The 20,227-nt window shown below is 42.0% G+C and overlaps 1 protein-coding gene across 7 annotated transcripts in view; it reads right to left on the bottom strand.

Annotated features, from left to right (window-relative positions):
• The window catches only part of akap13 (A-kinase anchoring protein 13), a 554,439-nt gene extending 538,745 nt beyond the window's left edge, over positions 1-15,694 (bottom strand). For all 7 annotated transcript variants that reach the window (XM_073032598.1, XM_073032600.1, XM_073032601.1 and 4 more), the window contains exon 1: positions 15,399-15,694. The gene's annotated coding sequence lies outside the window, so the exon portion shown is untranslated. The remainder of the gene's footprint in view (positions 1-15,398) is intronic.
• Between the last annotated feature and the right edge of the window lie 4,533 nt (positions 15,695-20,227).

The following is a 20,227-nucleotide window of genomic DNA, read 5'->3' as shown; positions in this document are numbered from 1 at the left end:
TGAGAAGGAAGAACAAGCAGAGTGGGATCACTTATCAATAACCCATTGCAGCCCTCGTGTGCCAGATGGAAATAGCAACCAAACCATTAATGACTTCAATTACAGAGCAATTGGTGTCAGGAAAATCAAAACAAAACCTGTTAAACCATCTTTAGTTAATATACATCAGAGGTGTACATTTCCACTTGGCATAATTTACTTATCATTTAATTATTTTTGGTTTTATTTTGTTATATTTCTACTCTATTCTTGGTTGGTGCAACTGCAACGAAACCCAATTTCCCCCGAAATCAATAAAGTATGTCTGTCTGTCTGTTCCCATTCTGTTTTATGCCATGGATCCCAGATTGGGACCCTGATATGTACCATTTCTCCCTCAACTTCTGGCTCCCAGGGACTCAAAAGGTTAGCCGAAAAAACCAAAACACCACAATCAAAGTGGGGGACGTTAGCTTTTGACTGTTTGATTGATTCAGTTGGTGAGTAATCCACAGGGGAATAATCACAGGCTAGAGCAACCAAAAATAGACCAAAGCATCTAAAAATTCTGGAAACTTCAAAAAAGCGGAAGTACACTTATTCTTACTCACCTTTGATCAAAGAATGACCATAATCAGTGTGCATATTCTTACTTTCTCAGACATTGCCAATAACATTTGAGGAAGGTCATGATCTTAGAGATAATTACCAGAAAGAGGTACTTTGACAAACTTCTATAGATGTGTGGTGGAGAGCATATTGACTTGTTGCATCACGACCAGGTATGGAAAGCCCTTGAACAGAAAAATCCTACAAATAGCAGTGGATACAGTGCAGTCTATCATGGGTTAAGCCCTCCCCACAACTGAGCACATCTACATGGAGCGTTGTTTCAGGAAAGCAATGTCCATCATTGGGGACCCCACCACCCAGGGACAGGAACTCTTCTTGCTGCTACCATCAGGAAGGTGGTACAGGAGCCTCAAGACATGGCACACGAGGTTTCAGGGACAGTTACTACTTCTCAATCATTAGGGATAACTTCAATCAGCTTCACTTGCCCCATCACTGAACTGTTCTCACAACCTATGGACTCGCTTTCAATCTCATGTCCTCTATATTTATGGCTTATTAATTATTACTTCCATTTTGTATGTGCATTTTATTAAAACTTTGGTTGAGTGCCCAAGTGTAGGGTCTGTTATTGATTCTATTATGGTTATTATTCCATTATTGATTTATTGAATATGCCCACATCAAAATGAATCTCGGGGTTGCATATGAGACATACAAGTACTTTGATATTGAACTTTATGTATTTTTGGTCATGCCTATGTTTCAACATCTTTCAGGGCAAATTTGATGATTGAAAAATATTTAGAGTCTGTGTCACAAAGTAATGGCAGATTAATTCCAACAGGGGAGATGTTTTTGAAGATTCACCACCAATTTATGTTTGTATGTCACATGCACATTAAAAACTTCCATCAGCTGACTATAGACAATATTAATTACAATCTGGAAATGTTACATTGTAATGTACCCAGTGTGCTGGAGGAATTCAGCAGGTCAGGTAACATCTATGGAAAGGAATAAACAGTCAATGTTTTGGGCTGAGACCCTTCTTCAGGACTCCTGAAGAATCTTGGCCCGAAACATCAACTGTTTATTCTTTTCTACAGATGCTGATTAGGACGGCCAGTGATGCAGGGGCACCAGCACCAGACTTCGATGCAAGTGATCCAGGTTTAAACCTGGCCGACTCCTTGCAAGCTTTCCATCCTTGCTGGGTTGAGTGTTGAGCTAGCAATTCTGCCTCCAAAAAAAAAAGACAAAACGCTAAAGAAATGTCCAGGTTGCCACACGATGCACTTGGTGTGGAGAGGAATTTAAAAAAAAATGCTGCCTGATCTGATTTCCTCCAGCATTGTGTGTGTTACTCTGGATTTCCAGCATCTGCAGAATCTCGTGTTAGCGATATTACATTGATGTGGTCTAGGGAAGCTCCATTCAAACTGACCTAGTGTAACATCCTTAATTCATCACCCCAAATCATGAACAACATGCCTCGAATCAACCTTGAATGGCCCACGGTTGACGAGCTTGTATGAGCATCAAAAAGCTAATGAAAAACTCATTGAAACAGCTCTCTAAAAACATGCCGAAGCTTTTCTGTTCCGATCACTTAGTGACAAGACCAAATCAGAAATGATATAATCACAGTTCAGAGAAAAACTGCATTGAGCGAAATGCGTATTATTTTTCCACTATTCAAGTATTTCCATTCATCAGTTTCAAATTTAGTGTCGTGTCACGTGACAGGAAGTTTTTCCATAAAGAATCAAGTGAAATGTGATTTTAATAATAATTTCACAAGAGTCTTTGAATAAAAAATGCCCCACCATCTGTATCTTTGATAACTATCCTTACACACAAGCACAAACACAGGAGGCAAGCCTCTCTGTAATGATGGCTAATAACATTCAGCAATTAATTTGTAGTCAAGATGATGTCATTGCCATGGACACCTGTCAGCCAAGTTGACATACAAATAACTCTGTATGGGATACCATCTGCATCCTGTGATTAGCTTCCCAATGCATAAATCACTCCCTTGCTTCATTATTCCACACATAAATAGTTCTTGCCAAGGCCTTGCTAGAATAATAAAAGCTTTCTTAGTCATTAACGTACCCTCCCTCTATTTAAAAAAAAGCTTTCTACTTTATTGTGCTCATCAAGCTATGGGAGGCAGAGCAGAGAGACACTGTGGAGACATTTGAGGGAGTGAACTACTGGGAAGCATTTGTTTTTGGCACCAAACGAAAGGTTATCCCTTTTCCATTAGGGATGCCAAAGCGGTAAAATGGCACCCTCTTCCTTTCCCTACAAAACTCTTCCCACTAGACACAGGCCGCATATCATTCTGCCCTATTCCCCAATTACACATCTGTCCCCTCCCTTACAGCACATGCACTACTGTGATATTAGGAAAGAGCACAGAGCTCATAAAGGGCACTTGATACACTTAGCAAATCAAACCCCCCTCCGCCAATGTCTCTGGACCACTGTCCTATTTGGCCTTTGATGGTGATATTTGCGAGATAAACTCCCTCTTCTAAAAGGCCAATGCAATGGGTTATAAACCTCAGTCTCAATTTATGAATGCTGTTCCAGCTGCAAACAAGGTCTTGTCAAACTGTCTCTTGGAATAAGTTTCCATTTTAGACTTTAATTAGAGCAAGTTCTTCTTTTAAGTTATAGCTATTTATTGGATTTCTGTCCAAATTGTTTCCACATACCTATATAATTCAGATAATTTGAAGATAATACCAGCAGAAGATAATAAGAGCAGAATTAGGCCATTCAGCCCATCTGATAAGCTTTGCCATTCTATCATGGCTGATATATTATCCCCCATTCTCTCACCTTCTCCCCATAACCTTTGACACCCTTACTTATAAGGAACTTCACCCCCCACTTTAAATATACCTAATGACTTGGCCTCCACAGCCATCTGTGGCAATGAATTCCACAGATTCATCAGCCTCAGGTTAAAGAAATTCCTCATCTCTGTTTTAAGGTGATGTCTTGCCACTCTGAAGCTGTGCTCCCTGGTCCTAGAATCCCCCACTGTAAAAAGACATCCTTTCCACATCCTCTCTATATAGACCTTTCAATATTTGGTAGGTTTCAATGAGGCTTCTTATTGTAACTTATTGTTTATTTTACTATCTTTTGCAATGTACTGCTGTTGCAAATCTAGTTTCACGACATATGCCAATGATATTAAACCCAATTCTGATTCAGAGACGTTGATTAAATGAAACACATAGAACGCATTCTTAGTGCACCTCGTACCATTGCACATTTTAAAGTGGGATGTGGTATTTTTCCAACCCAACATTTCACGCAAAACAACACCACAAACTACACAAACAAAAAAAAAATTAACCATTTAAAGATGCAAAGCATTCACCCACATGGATAAATCATAGAAACCAAGTTTTCCATCCTCAGCCCATAACCACCTCTGTTACCCACATTAACTGCACACTCTCCTGACCCTACCCCACAATAGCTAATCATTGTTCACCTCCTTAATCTCTAGTTCAGGAATTTGTTTTGCAAAGCCTATGGTCTTTTACTTTAGGACACCTTAAAAAAAAATGGTGTACCCTTCATCAGCTCTTCACGATTTACAGCTCACCCGTCCCCCCACTTCCCCGTGCCTATGGATTGGAGCAATTAATTTTAATTAACTTTTTTTATTGGGCTTCCAGAATATATTTATTTAGAGATACAGCACAGTAACAGGCCCTTCCAGCCCATTGAGCTCACGGTGCCCAATTACACCCATGTGACCAATTAACCTAGTAGCCTGTATGTCTTTAGATTGTACACTTTTAGTCTGGAGCATCTGGAGGAAACCAACGCAGACAGGGAGATAACATTAAAACTCCTCGCAGACAGCGGCAGGATTTGAACATGGGCTACTGAAGCTATAAAGCAATACACTAACTGCTATGCTATCATGCCAGTCGAACCTGGCTCATAGATTAAAGGTTACCTTGAACTTCACACTACTATAATGACACAAGACCACTAATAACTTATTTATTGAGGAAGAGCGCAGAATAGTCCCAGCCACGCCGCCCAGCGAACCACCTATCTAACCCTAATGTAGTCAGGGGACAACTTACAATGACTAATTAACCCACCAACCAGCAAGTCCTTGGAAATAAGCACATCAGGTCCACACTAGTTTCCATCAGTCCTCCTCCTCAATTCCTTGTGCTCCTGCAACTTTCACAAGCATGTTCTCCAACACCTCTTTAATATCTTCTTGTCATAAACCTACACGAAACTACATGGCTGTCTGCAGGACCAGGTCTGTTTCTGCTGGAGGTCTGTCCTAGGTTAAAGAAGTTTCTATGCACATGGGGTAGGAGGGAGTCATTGGTGCAAAGTTCAAAGTACCCATTACACAACCTTGAGCCACCAAAGAAACCCAAAAAAGTCTAATACCCAATGTGCAGAGAACAAAAACCACATCAACTCCATAAAAAATACAATAACCTATTAAAAAAAACTAATGCACAATAAAAAAGAAAATATCATACACACAGTAACCACAAGCAAATAGCATTTCTGAACTGAAGTCTGTAAAGAGAGTCCCATAGTTCAGCGCAGAGCTGGGTAAACATCCTGAAGCAACAGTCTGAACTGACCCATACCTCACCTTGAGCCCTAACATCCTGAACTTTTCAGTCTGGACTGGTGCTTAACTCTCCCTCAGACCAACGGGTTCTGCTGCTTTGAGCAACGATTTGAACTGGACCGGACCTTTCTTCGGGCCTCAACACCCTGTATTTTTCAATCCGGCCTGGCACTTAAATCTCCATCCAACCATGGCAATGGGCCCATCACCTCGTCTCGGTTCTTCCACATCGAATTGCCTCGAAGTCCAAAGGGAAATTTTAGACTATGACAAGCGATGATAGTTTGCCAGAAAAAGTGTGCCTAACAAAGAACTTAGTTGCTATCCTTGTTTCCATAGCCACCAGCCACAAGTCGCTGAGGGTCACCATCTTAATCTTAAATTGCAGTCGTCGCTTGTTGCGCTCTGCGTTGTTCTGCCGAGTATTGTGGGCATGCTATGTTGGCACCAGAATGTGTGCCAACACTTGCAGGCTGCCCCAGCACACCCTCAGGTTGTGTTGATTGTTAATGTGAATAACGCATTTCGCAAAGTTTCGACGTGACAAATGAGAACATTGGACTTAAAATGGCAAATCAACCTTCCAGCAATCTTTGGAGGAGGAGGAAGCTGGAGAACCTTATGGAAATTCACACCATCACAGGGAGAACATGTGAACACATTACCAAAGGCAAGGACCAAACCCTGATCTGTGGAGTTGCGAAACAGTAGGAGTAACTGCAGAACCATGCCATCCACAACAGGTTCTCTTGCCAAGTATTGGTTGTGACTCAGTTCTGACTTCTTTCACATCCACATTCAAATTCCACTGCAGACGCTTGAGTGCATAGCTAAAGTTGGCAGTTCAGGTGGAGCTCTGAAGGACAGCCGTAATACTGGATTCAACCTCAGCTGAATAAAAGGTGGCACAATGCACTTTTTTTTTTCCACCAGTTTACTCATTTAGAGATACAGCACAGTGACAGGCCCTTCCGGCCCAATAAACCCTCCCCTGCCCAATTGCACCCATGTGACCAATTAACCTACTAACCCTTTGGAGGAAATCCATGTGGTCGAGGGAAGAATGCACAAACTCTTCATAGGCAGCAACTGGAATTGAACCTGGGGTCACTGGCGCTGTAATAACATTATGCTAGCCACTACACTTCCATACTGCCCAAGGTAACACAAGAGATCCAAAAACAGCACAAATTCCATTGTTTAACAATTTATTCAGTAAAAGGGCTCGCTGGTTAAGGACCATAGTAGAGGGTTCTTCTGCTACAGCAGAGAGAGCGGCCGGGTTGGGTGTGGAAGCCCTCGATTATTTTAATAGTCGTTTATTTTATTCAGCGATACAACGCAGATTAGGTCCTTCTGGCCCTTGGAGCCATGTGGCCCCAGCTACAATTCACTCACCTAACCAAATCACTCCCTGATGGGGACTCTGCAGTTTGATGTTGAACATTTTGAGTGTATTTGTTCACTTTTTGTGGTGTGTGTGATTTGTGCAGAAATAAAAGAACATCTGATGGTCTTGTTCTGTGTGTGTGTGTGGGGGGGGGGTTCATTAAACGGGTTCCTTGGTATTTCTTTGTTCCGTGGACGTCCACAGGAAGACAAATCTCAGGGCTGTACCAGTATACATATCTTGAACTTTGAACAATGACCACTTAACCCGGTACGTCTTTGGAATGTGGGAGGAAACCAGAGCACCGGGGGAAAACCAACTATTGCCCCTCAGTTATCACTACAACATCTCCAAGAGGACTACAACCTTGTCGTGGGATTTGGAGCTTTGCGTGCCTCAGTGACCTGGAGAGCTACGTTGGCTGGAGTCGGGGCTGCATGCTATGGTTCTTGGTAGGGTCACCCATGCCAAACAGGTGAAAGGGTAGAGGCCAGACTAAGAGTGGCCCACTGGTCCTCCAGGTTCAGGGGCTTCAGTTCAGAGCTAACAATCCTGACTGGTAAAACAAAATTGTTACAGAACCAGCGATAAGGAATCCTTCAACATCTTGAGTGCAATGATATTCCTGGGTCTCCATTCGGCACTTGTGTGACTAGCAGTCATGAAAACTCAGAGGAAGTTACAGACGATGAAGGAAGCCCTGAACACCACAAGAGATGGAGGACATTCATTGCTGCCCTAAACGCCAGTGGCATAACAGGCAGTACGTATTACAACTGTAATTACTTTTACAAGTAACTGCAATTCTTGCACTTTCGAGGAGCAAACATCTAATAGTTTTAAGGAATCTACAAACCCCATTTCCAGAAAAGTTGGGATATTTTCCAAAATACAATAAAAACAAAAATCTGTGATTTGTCAATTCACGTGAACCTTTACTTAACTGACAAAAGTACAAAGATTTTCAATAGTTTTACTGACCAACTTAATTGCATTTTGTAAATATACACAAATTTAGAATTTGATGGCTGCAACACACTCAAAAGTTGGAACAGAGTTAAAATAAGATTGAAAAGTGTACAGAATATTCAAGTAACACCGGTTTGGAAGACTCCACATTAAGCAGGCTAATTGGTAGCAGGTGAGGTATCATGACTGGGTGTAAAAGTAGCGTCCATCAAAGGCTCAGTCTTTGCAAGCAAGGATGGGTCGTGGCTCACCCCTTTGTGCCAAAATTCGTGAGAGAATTGTTAGTCAGTTCAAAAGGAACATTTCCCAACGCAAGATTGCAGAGAATTTAGGTCTTTCAACATCTACAGTACATAATATTTTGAAAAGATTCAGAGAATTCAGAGACATCTCAGTGTGTAAAGGGCAAGGTCGGAAACCACTGTTGAATGCGCGTGATCTTCGAGCCCTCAGGCGGCACTGCCTAAGAAACTGTCATGATACTGTGACAATTACAGCCACCTGGACTCGGGAGTACTTCAGAAAACCATTGTCATTTAACACAGTCCGTCGCTGCATCCAGAAATGCAACTTGCAACAGTATTACACAAGGAGGAAGCCATACATCAACTCTATGCAGAAACGGCGGCGAGTTCTCCGGGCCCGAGCTCATCTCAGATGGACCGAAAGACTGTGGAACCATGTGCTGTGGTCAGATGAGTCCACATTTCAGCTAGTTTTCAGAAAGAACGGGCGTCGAGTTCTCCGTGCCAAAGATGAAAACGACCATCCTGATTGTTATCAGCGAAAGGTGCAAAAGCCAGCATCTGTGATGGTATGGGGGTGCATCAGTGCCCACGGCATGGGTGAGTTGCATGTATGTGAAGGTACCACTGACTCTAAGGCATATATTAGGATTTTAAGAGAAACATATGTTGCCATCAAGGCGACGTCTCTTCCTGGGACGTCCATGCTTACTTCAGCAGGACAATACCAGACCACATTCTGCACAGGCTACAACAGCGTGGCTTTGTAGACACAGAGTGCGTGTGCTTGACTGGCCTGCTGCCAGTCCAGATCTATCTCCTATTGAAAATGTATGGCGCATCATGAAGAGGAGAATCAGACAACGGAGACCACGGACTGTTGAGCAGCTGAAGTCTTATATCAAGCAAGAGTGGACAAAATTTCCAATTGCTAATCTACTACAATTAGTATCCTCAGTTCCAAAAAGATTAAAAAGTGTTATTAAAAGGAAAGGTGATGTAACACAATGGTAAACATGCCTCTGTCCCAACTTTTGTTGAGTGTGTTGGCAGCCATCAAATTCTAAATTTGTGTATATTTACAAAATACAATTAAGTTGGTCAATAAAACTATTGAAAATCTTTTCTTTGTACTTTTATCAGTTAAATAAAGGTTCACGTGAATTAACATATCACAGATTTTTGTTTTTATTGCATTTTAGAAAATATCCCGTTTCTAGAAATGGGGTTTGTAATAGAACAGCAGTGAAAGCATTGAATGCAAGAATGAAAACGCGTTGTGCGGCTTATTCTTGTAAATCATTATTATTATGAATAAATTTTTTGATAAAAAAATTCAAAAGGTGGCACTGCCAACATCTCCCAATTCTAGCAACATGGGTTCACTCCCAGCCTTCACTCCTTTCTGTTTGCAGTTTGCATATTTTCCCCGTGATCACATGGGATTCCTCCCACATCCCAAAGACACGCAGAATGGTGGAATAAATGGCTATTGTAAAAGGAAAAATTGCCCCGAGTACAGAGATGAGGAATAGAATCTGGGAGGAGGCAAAGGGAATTTGGGGGAGGGATTTAAAAAAAAAGAATAGGCTACAGAGAAAATAAGTGGGGAATGAGATTGCTCAGCAAACTGGCACAGACTGGATGGGCACAAAAATGGCTCTTTGTTTTAAGGAAATATGAAATATAGATGTACAGATGTATTGCCAGGACTGGAAGACCTGAGTTATAAGATTAGGACTTTATTCCTTGGAACGTAGAAGATGGAGGGGAGATTTGATTGAGGGATATCAAATTATGACAGATATAGACAGGGTAAACGTAAGCTGGCATTTTCCCCAGAGAGGTTGGGTGGAATGACAAGAGGTCATCAGCCAAGGGTGAAAGGTGAAAAGTTTAAGGGAAAACTTTTTCACTCAGAGAGTCGTGTGTGTGGAACGAGCTGCCAGCACAGGACGTGAGCTCGAGTTCAACGTTTAAGGTAAGTTTGGATGGGTACAGGGATGGTAGGGGTATGGAAGGCTACGGTTGCGGTGCAGGTCAACGGGAGTAGGCAGTTTAAATGGCTCAGCATGGATTAGATGGGCTGAAGAGGTTGTTTCAGTTCTACACTTTTCTACGACTCTAATGAAGTTGTACAAAATGACTTATTTTAAAATAAGAGGATCTGAGAGTAGGCACCTGCTTAATACATGGTCATGGGATGGAGATGGAAAATGAATACAAACATTTTTTAGTTCAGCTTGTTTGATCTTGAAACAATCTCAGTTTAAGCTCCCCGATGCAAAAAAAATACAAGGTGCAGGAGGAACTCAACAGGTTGGGCAACTTCTGAGGTCAATGTTGCAGGCCGAGACTCTGCACCAGGACAGATGTACTGCAATCGGGAGTGTTTGGAGCAGCCATTGTAAATTGGGTGCCATGGTAGTTGGTGGTTAGCACACTTTACAGTACTAGTATCTCAGGTTCAATTCCCACCACTGCCCGTGAGGAATTTGAACATTCTCCCCGTGAGGTTCCTCTGGGTGCTCTAGTTTCAAGGGGGTGAGAAGGTGTGTCAGGTGTCAATCTACCCTTATCCCTCCCCAAGACGAGTCTCCCCAATTAACTTAAATACTAATTCAATATCTATAAACTTAAACAAGATGCAACCAGAAAAAGAATGAACTCTCAGAGGAAGTGGTAGGTACATTAAAAGATACTTAGACAGGTGCACAATTTGAAAAGGTTTTATTCCATATCGCTGTAAACAGGCAAAGAGGACTAGTTCAGGGAGGTAACTTGGCTGGCATGGACAAGTTGGGCTGAATGGCCTGCTTCTATGCTGTATGGCAGTATGCTTTCTACAGATGTACCATGGAGAACATTCTAACTGGTTGCATCACCAAATGGTATAAAGCGGGCCACTGCACAGGATCAGAAATACCTGCAGAAAATTCGCACACACTGCCACCTCCATCATGGGCACTAGCCTCCCCAGCTCCTCAGAAAGGCAGCATCCATCATTAGGGTCGCCTGGCAGCCAGGACAACTCCTCTTCTCAATGCTACCATCAGGGAGGAGGTAGATACACACTCAATGTCTTAGAAACGGCTTCTTCCTCTCCACTATCAGATTTCTAAATGGACAATGAACCCATGAATTTTTAAACTCTTTTCGCACTGTTTAATTTTTTATATACATATATTTATTACATATTGCAATGCACTGCTGCAACAAAACAACAAATTTCACAACATAGTAGTGATAATAAACACAGTTCTGTTGGAGGAACAAATAGTAAGAACCAATATTTTCACTGTAGGCCCACTCTCCCAGTTCATTCAGAGGATACAGCCTCAGATAGAGGGTCACCTGTTTAGAACAGAGGTGAAGAACAGATTTCTTGAGCCCGAGTGGTGGATCCGTGGAATTCATTACCAAAGGCAATTGCGAAGGACAAATCATTGGGTATATTTAAGGCAGAGGTTGATAGATTCTTGATTTGTCAGGGCTTAAAAGGAAATGGAGAGAAGGCAGGAGATCAGACTGTGGGGGAAAATGGTTCGGTCATGAGGAAATGGCAGAGCAGTCTTGATGAGCCAAATGGCCTAAATCTGCTCCTATATCTTATGGTCTTATTCTGTGTAGCTTATACCAATTCCAGCTGAAGAGAAACCAAAGCAGGTGAAGGGAACAAAGAGGAGCCAGGAAAGTAACAGAGGCCAAGATGGGATCATCATTACCTCAGTGAACAAGAAAGCAGATTTGGGAGGACTTGCTGGGCCTACTCCTGATCTGGCATGTGCACAATATTCAGTTCCCTGCTCCCGTCACACAACCGCTCGTAACTCTTAGATCTCTGGTGGATTTCAGTGCTAGTTTTTATACAGGAAAATATCCTTTGAATATCTTGGCTTACACAGGAAAGTTTCCGGGGTGGGTCAGACATGAACACTCATAAAACAGGTTTCACCAAAACTAGAATGAGTTGCCCGAGGAAGTGGTTGAAGAAGGTACAGTAACATGTAAAAGGCATAGGATTGACTTGGAGCAGGGCTTCCCAACCTTTTAGATGCTATGGACCAATGCCATTAAGGGGTTTGTGGGTCCCAGATTGGGAACCCCGGACTTAGAGAGATATGGGCCAAACAATGGCAAATGGGACCAGCTCAGGTAGGTAACTTGGTCCATGGCATCTCGTCCATGGGATGCCAATCAAGTACTCAGACAGCCTTTAAGGTCTTACCTATCCTGATGCAAGGACAGAATGAGCATCAGGTTTATTATATAACCATATAACAATTACAGCACGGAAACAGGCCATCTCGACCCTTCTAGTCCGTGCCGAACACTTACTCTCACCTAATCCCACTGACCCGCACTCAGCCCATAACCCTCCATTCCTTTCCTGTCCATATACCTATCAAATTTTACTTTAAATGACAATACCGAACCTGCCTCTACCACTTCTACTGGAAGCTCATTCCACACAGCTACCACTCTGAGTAAATAAATTCCCCCTCATGTTACCCTTAAACTTTTGCCCCCAAGTCTCAACTCATGTCCTCTTGTTTGAATCTCTCCTGCTCTCAATGGAAAAAGCCTATCCATGTCAACTCTATCTATCCCCTTCATAATTTTAAATACCTCTATCAAGTCCCCCCTCAACCTTCTACGCTCCAAAGAATAAAGACCTAACTTGTTCAATCTTTCCCTGTAACTTAGGTGCTGAAACCCAGGTAACATTCTAGTAAATCTTCTCTGTACTCTCTCTATTTTGTTGACATCTTTCCTATAATTCAGTGACCAGAACTGTACACAATACTCCAAATTTGGCCTCACCAATGCCTTGTACAATTTTAACATTACATTCCAACTCCTATACTCAATGCTCTGATGTATAAAGGCCAACATACCAAAAGCTTTCTTCACCACCCTATCCACATGAGATTCCACCTTCAGGGAACTATGCACCATTATACTCTGTTCTACTGCATTCTTCAATGCCCTACCATTTACCATGTATGTCCTATTTGGATTATTCCTACCAAAATGTAGCACCTCACACTTATTGGCATTAAACTCCATCGGCCATCGTTCAGCCCACTCTTCTAACTGGCCTAAATCTCTCTGCAGACTTTGAAAACCTACTTCATTATCCACAACGCCACCTACCTTAGTATCATATGCATACATACTAATCCAATTTATCACCCCATCATCCAGATCATTAATGTATATGACAAACAACATTGGACCCAGTACAGATCCCTGAGGCACACCACTAGTCACCGGCCTCCAACCTGACAAACAGTTATCCACCACTACTCTCTGGCATCTCCCATCCAGCCACTGTTGAATCCATTTTACTACTTCAATATTAATACCAAATGATTGAACCTTCCATGCGGAACCTTGTCAAAGGCCATAGGGACAACATGCACCACTTTACCCTCGTCAACTTTTCTCGTAACCTCTTCGAAAAATTCACTAAGATTTGTCAAACATGACCTTCCACGCACAAATCCATGTTGACTGTTCCTAATCAGACCCTGTCATACTGACATTATCACTGACATATGGTCTGCAGCGCCTCTTTCACCTCAGATGGTTGAAGAAGTTTGGTATGGCTCCCCAAATCCTAAGGACTTACTATAGGGGCACAATTGAGAGCATCCTGACTGGCTGCATCACACTGATACAATTGTATTTCTATGTTATACTGACTGTCCTGTTGTACATACTATTACAAATTAGTATGAACTGCTCATTTAGACAGAGACATAACGTAAAGATTTTTACTCCATATGCATATGAAGGATATAAGTAATAAAATCAATTCAACATAGGTGTAAAATTTGTTGTTCAGTGGCAGCTGTACAGTGCATGACAAAATTACTATGAATTATAAAATAACCAGTGTATACAGAAGGAATAATAAGCTAACACGCTCAAAATGCTGGAGGAACTCAGCAAGTCAGGCAGCATCTATGGAGGGGAATAAATAGTCTACATTTTGGGCTGAGACTCTTCATCAAGACAGAGTCATAGTCATCGACAAAGTTCTCAGCTCATCTGAACTGAGCCGACATGGACTGCTCAGAAATCTGATAGGGGAGGAGTACATTTGAGTTTGGGTCTTGACCCAAAAACATCTCTTCCACTCCCCCCCCCCCCCCAAAGATGCTGCTGGGCTCAGAGTTCCTCCAGCACTTTTTTTTTGCTTTAAACTCTTGACTCTTTCCGTTTGGAAACTGGGAGAGAAAATACAAGCTCTCTAACGATGCACCAAATTTCAGGTAATATCAGACCAAGTCTCTATCTAAATTGTACTATTTGTATTAGGCAGGTGGCGTGATAAGGTGCAAATAAGAACTTTTCCAAGTATGCAATACTGTCGTGCCACTGCAAAGAAAGCTGCCGGTGATGAAAGAATTTTATCACAATCTGGTTCACTGGCTCGTAAAAACTGTTGGTAGCAAGGGATTCCGGGAATTTGGCGACATTTTTTTAACTACCCTTCCTAAACATACACACGTGGACCATCTACAGAAATCACTGGGTTTTATTACAGCGAATTTCTACGTGTAAAGCCAGTAACTCCCAACACAGGTGGGGAGGGGGAGGGAGATAATGGTTCTTGTTTGCAAACGTGTATTTTTTTTAAAAAGGGACGAGTTTTCTTTTGGTCAAAACAAAAGCCGATGCTTGGTGATTCAAATGTGACACTGAATTTAGAAGCGATCAATTCTTTGACGTTACACTGACAACTCTAATATTTGCGATTACGGCTACCAGTTAGAAGCGACCACAATGGTTGCAGTTCAGTAGTTTGCGCCGTGCCAAATTGCTGCTTTAGCAGATAAACCTCACGTCCAACATGCCAAAACAAAGCAACACCAACAGATCCGGCACAAGGCGCTCCAGAACATAATCGGAAATCTAATACATTAACTAGCGTGTACCCAGACATTATGCTTCTAAAATGCACCTGAAGCTACTGTTACCAGCGAGATACAAAAGAATAAGCGATAACAATGTATCTGAGAGGACAGAAGCAATCATGTTTAAAATGCTTCTGAAATCTCATTCTGGATCGGCTCTCATTTTTAAAAAGTGCATGTGGGAGCTATAACGAGACATGAAATAGTTTTCTGCTGCAGATTAACTGAGAACCAAAATAAGACCTATTCTTCATTACAAACAGATACTGCATTACATATCCCAATTGAAGAAAACAAACTCGGAAGAAAAATAAAAACACGCCAACCAGTAAATTTTAACGTGCAACTTCTTAAAAACAAACTTCTATAAGATTCAAAAGAGAGGGAAATGGGAAAGTTTTGAAAACAGCGCACATATATATACACAAACACAGCGCTAATGAAATAGACAAAAGAGTCGAGCCCCAGATACACTGCATCCCCAAAACCACAGAAACAAAAACACACTCACACACATACACACACCAGGTAACAAAGCTGGGGGGATGAACAGAACAAAGCCCACTGTAACAAGGAGATTGAATTACAGGATTGTGAGCACAGACTTTCTGCAATTTTTTTTTAATTTAAGGTAAAAACGAATTAAAACGAAGTTTGTTGAACCTTACCTCAATGGAGCCTCGTCAAATAAGATCAGCAACTTTTTAACTGTGCTCACTCATTGCCACCCTTCTCATTCTCACAAGGATATAATCAACTCATTGCAGTTTTCCTGGGGTTATTTAGCGCTGCTTTTGTCTCTCCCGATGAGATGTATTTAATTAATTTAGCCTCTTCGGATGCAGTCCGGGTTCCAAATCTCCAGAAGTACAGGAACGAGGGGTATAACGACCAACTCCTGCCCTCTCACTGCCCCCCACTTGTTGCTCCGTTCACTCAGCTCCCTCTCCCCCAAACTTAGATAAACAAGTGCGCACGCGCAATAGACAACGTCTCCTTCGTTGTAACCACGTCCTCATTGGGCAAATCGCCATCACAAGCCTCAAGCCCATTCGCTATCTCTCATGTCAGTCATACTTTGCAGCAAGGTTTCGATTGGATTAGCAGAGGACAGAGTCGCCTTTTATTTAATTTTATGGTTCTCAAATATTTATTTGTAATTTTCTAGCAATATGGAAGGACAAAAATAAAACAAAACATGGTGTACATATATTTAGTGTAATCACCCTGTTTAATATTACCAAATTTAAATATGCATAAAGGTCTAATATATTCAGAAAGATTAATTTTAAATTAACGTAATTTAACTTTCATAGGTACTGTCTGATTTCTATCATAAAGTCTATCAAAGTGATGAGGTGTTACAGTGTAAAAGGTGTTTTTTTTCAAGTGGAACATAAGCTTTATTTTAATCTGATGTCCAGATCCATGGGAGGTTGTTAAAACAGTGGCCTATCCCAACAAGTCCCACTGGAATTTACGTGCAGGCAGTTAAATATATTTGTAATGAATTAGCCTCTGGTCAATTGATCTCTTATAAGAAAGTACCTCTGTAATTCTTGACCAGTCTGTGTTTAGGTGATGCCTGACCCAACACATTGGTTGGCTCTACCTTGCATTCTATAGTGACTTGGCAAGTCACTCAGTTATGGTACAATGAGGAATAGGTGCTGATCCTGTTGGCAATGTTATTAAAGAACAAAAATAGTGCTACTGTGATACAGAACAGGAGAATTCATCATGATATTCTGATGATTATAAATCCCACGTGTAACAGTTTTAAAGCAGATTATCCGATCATTTTCACATTGTTGTTTCAGAAATTTAGCTTTATTTGCATATAAACATTGAAACATACAGTACAATGCATTATTTGCATCAAATCAAATCAGCGAGTACAGTGCTGGGGCAGCCTATAAGTTTTGTCCCGCTTTCAGCATCAACATAGCTGTGCACAATGCTCCTTCGGTTAACGTCTTCTGGGTAGATCATGAAACCATGTATTTCACTTCCTCCAAATGCCTTAAAATTATGCCCCCCTCGTAGTTGCCATTTCCACCCTAGGAAGAAGGCACTGACTGTCCTCTCAATCTATGCCCCTTATCATCTTATATACCTCAAGTTTCACATCCTTCCTTTTGGTTCACATCAGGCAACCAAAAATGAACACAACACTCCAAATGTGGCGTAAGCAGAGTTTTTAGACCTGCAACATTTCCCCGTGGCTCTGCATCTTATCCCCTGGCCAAGACCAACACACCATACTTAACTGGATCCTAACCACTTGACACTCCCCTTTCCTTGAAGCAGAGTCTTGTTGACTCTTTTCTTTATTGTGTTCGTTTCTGGTTGCTTCACAATTGAGAGGATGTGGAAGCTTTACTGAGGGTGCACAGGATGTTGCCTGGATTAGAGAGCAGGATTTATGAGGAGAGTTTGACTGAGCTGGGGGTTTTCTCCATGGAGTGAAGGAGGATGTCAGGTGACTTGATAGCTATGCAAAAGACGATAAGAGGCATTGATAGATTAGACTTCTGGCAAATACTCCCAGGGCAGAAATGGCTAATACAAAAGGACATAATTTTACTGTGACTGGAGAAATATATCGGGGGGATGTCAGAGGTAGATATTTCAACCAGAGACTGGTTGGTGCCAGGAACACTCTGTCAGGGGTAATGGTTGAGGCAGATACATTAGGGACATTTGAGAAATAGGTACATGGATGAAAGAAAAATGGAGGGCCATGTAGGAGGAAGGGTTGGTTTTGAGTTGAGTTAAAAGGACAGCACATTATCATGGGCAAAGAACTTGTACTGTGCTGTACCATTCTATGTTTTATTCTTATATTTTTGCTCAGTTCTAAATCAGAAGATTGTGTATTTAAGCTCCACTGAACATCGAACAAGATGGTGCTTTGGTATAGTCCTGACCTTAAGGTGAGCCATCATTCCAAGAGCAAACACGAGGAAATCTGCAGATGCTGGAAATTCAAACAACAACACACACAAAATGCTGGTGGAACACAGCAGGCCAGGCAGCATCTATAGGGAGAAGCGCTGTTGACGTTTCGGGCCGAGACCCTTCGTCAGGACTTCATCATTCCAAGATCTAGGATTCCTTTTGGGTTAAATCATCTCACTGCAGCGCTCAAGGAAAAAAGCTAGCACTTACGTTGTTTACAGTATATTGCCTCCTCCTCTCCAAAACACACAAACACATTTTCTTTCCTAACTCACTTTCTGACTAAGTCGGCGTTACATTTGACTCACTTTCACTTGAGAGCCAGTTCCAAAAATGACTGAGCAATTGATAAGTTGGTGAGGTCACCTTTGACTTACACTTTGTGGTAGAGCTGTCATCACTTGATGCACTACATGTATCTGTTTACACCTATATACTCAAATGGCGATCTGTCTTTCTGTCTGTCTGTCCATCCACCCATTTCTCTCTCTATTCCAGGGGTTCCCAACATTTTTTATTCAATGGACCAAAACCATTAAGTAACGGGTTCATGGACCCCAGGTTGTGAACCCCTGGTACAGACGGTGAGCAATTTATACTTGAGATTCAGTTTCATTGCAAACTTAATACTTCCCAAAACATGTTACCTTTTGCTTGTTAGACAACTGTGGTAGAAGGTCACCTCAACCTATGTTTAGGGTACAATCATCTGGTTCAGCCATCTTATGGATATTTCCATAGACACCATAAATTCTAAGGTGGCAGGGTGGAGATACGTCAATACCAAAGGAGGTGTGAGGCACTCCTTCCCTCCACTAGCCCTTGTGAAAGGTGTAGCACCAGCTTAGCACCATGCCCGCTCACCCTCATCTGATCAGGGTCTTATGAAGCCTTGGAGCAGGTAATGGATGATCGTAGGAGTAGTTGGTGCATATTGCAAGTCCTGGTAATGCAGCCACTGACGCCAGGCAGACAATCTCTGAAGAGTATTGATAATGGCTGGGGTCACCCGTCTTGTAAAGACACCGCACAGAAGAAGGCAAAGACAAACTACCTCTGTAGAAAAATTTGCCGAGAACAATCATAGTCAAAAGACCATGATCGCCACGTCGTACTACATGGCACATAGTGATGACGTTCACAAATTTTGTGTTGATCAATGAACTTCCGATTTGCTCTATCAACATTAGCAATATACGACCACCATTGGTAGTACTGACATGAGGCTCTGCCTCATCTGCATTCCAAAATCCCATGGTAGCCCATGCTATCTTCTCACAGGTACCATCAGGCAGGAGATACAGAAGCCTGAAGTTCCACACCACCAGGTTCACGGACAGCTACTTCCCTTCAATCAATCAGGTTTTGAACCAACCTGCACAACCCTAATCACTAGATCAGTACAGCAACACTATGACACTACCTTGATATACTACCATACTAAAATGTCCACCTTCTGTTTCTCTCTTTCTGTCCAGATTAGGGTTTCCCATCCTGGAGTCCATGGACCCCTTGGTTAATGGTAGAAGTTCATGGCATCAGATGCCAGAAAACCTGGTTGAGATAGACAGTGAGCTATTTAAATATGAGCTTCAAACAAAATAAGATAAAGACACAATAAAAAAATACAACAAATATACAGTAAATACATAAGATAGTTTAGATACTTTGATTGTATGTAGATAAAGTGGCATTAGGTACAGGAATGTCTGTACATAAGATGACTGACAAGAAATGATAAAGTAGTGGTGGTGGGGTGGGTTAGTGGGTAGAGGTGTTGGTCAGTCTTACTGTTTGGGGAAAGTAACTGAGTTTGAGTCTGGTGGTCCTGGTGCAGATGCTGTGACGCCTCCTTCCTGATGGGAGTGGGACTAACAGTCCATGAGCAGGGTGGGTGGGATCCTTTACGATATTCCTGGCCTTTTTCCAGCACTTGTCTTTCTATATGTTCTTGACTGGGTTGTCCAGTTTTGCCTGCCCGTTATAGAGTGTTCTGTTTTTGTGCTGCATTGCTTCCAGTTTGGTCCATCCTTACACTTGTGTACTGGAAATGACATTAAACAATCTTGAATCTTATAAACACAAGAAATTCTGCAGATGCTGTAAATCTTGAGCAATGCATACAAAATGCTGGAGCAACTCAGTCCATCGGGAGTAAAACCCTCCCCACCACTGAGCACATCTACACAGAGCACTGTTGCAGGAAAGCAGCATCCATCACGAGGGACCCCTCCACCCAGGTCATGCTCTCTTCTCACTGCTGCCATCAGGAAGAAGGTACAGGAACCTCAGGACTCACACCACGAGGTTCAAGGACAGCTACTACCCCTCAACCAACAAGCTACACTCAACTTCACTTGCCCCATCAATGAAGTATTCCCACAACCTATGGATTTACTTTCAGGGACTCTTCATCTCATGTTCTTGATATGTATTGCTTACTTATTTGTTTGTTTGTTTATTTATTTATTTCCACAGTTTGCACACTGGTTGACTGCCCATGCTTGTGTTGTCTTTCATTGATTCTGGCATGATT

The sequence above is a fragment of the Hemitrygon akajei genome, chromosome 30, assembly GCF_048418815.1.
Source record: "Hemitrygon akajei chromosome 30, sHemAka1.3, whole genome shotgun sequence".
In the NCBI taxonomy this organism is placed as follows: Eukaryota; Metazoa; Chordata; class Chondrichthyes; order Myliobatiformes; family Dasyatidae; genus Hemitrygon; species Hemitrygon akajei.
This window is presented reverse-complemented; position numbering and strand designations above follow the sequence as displayed.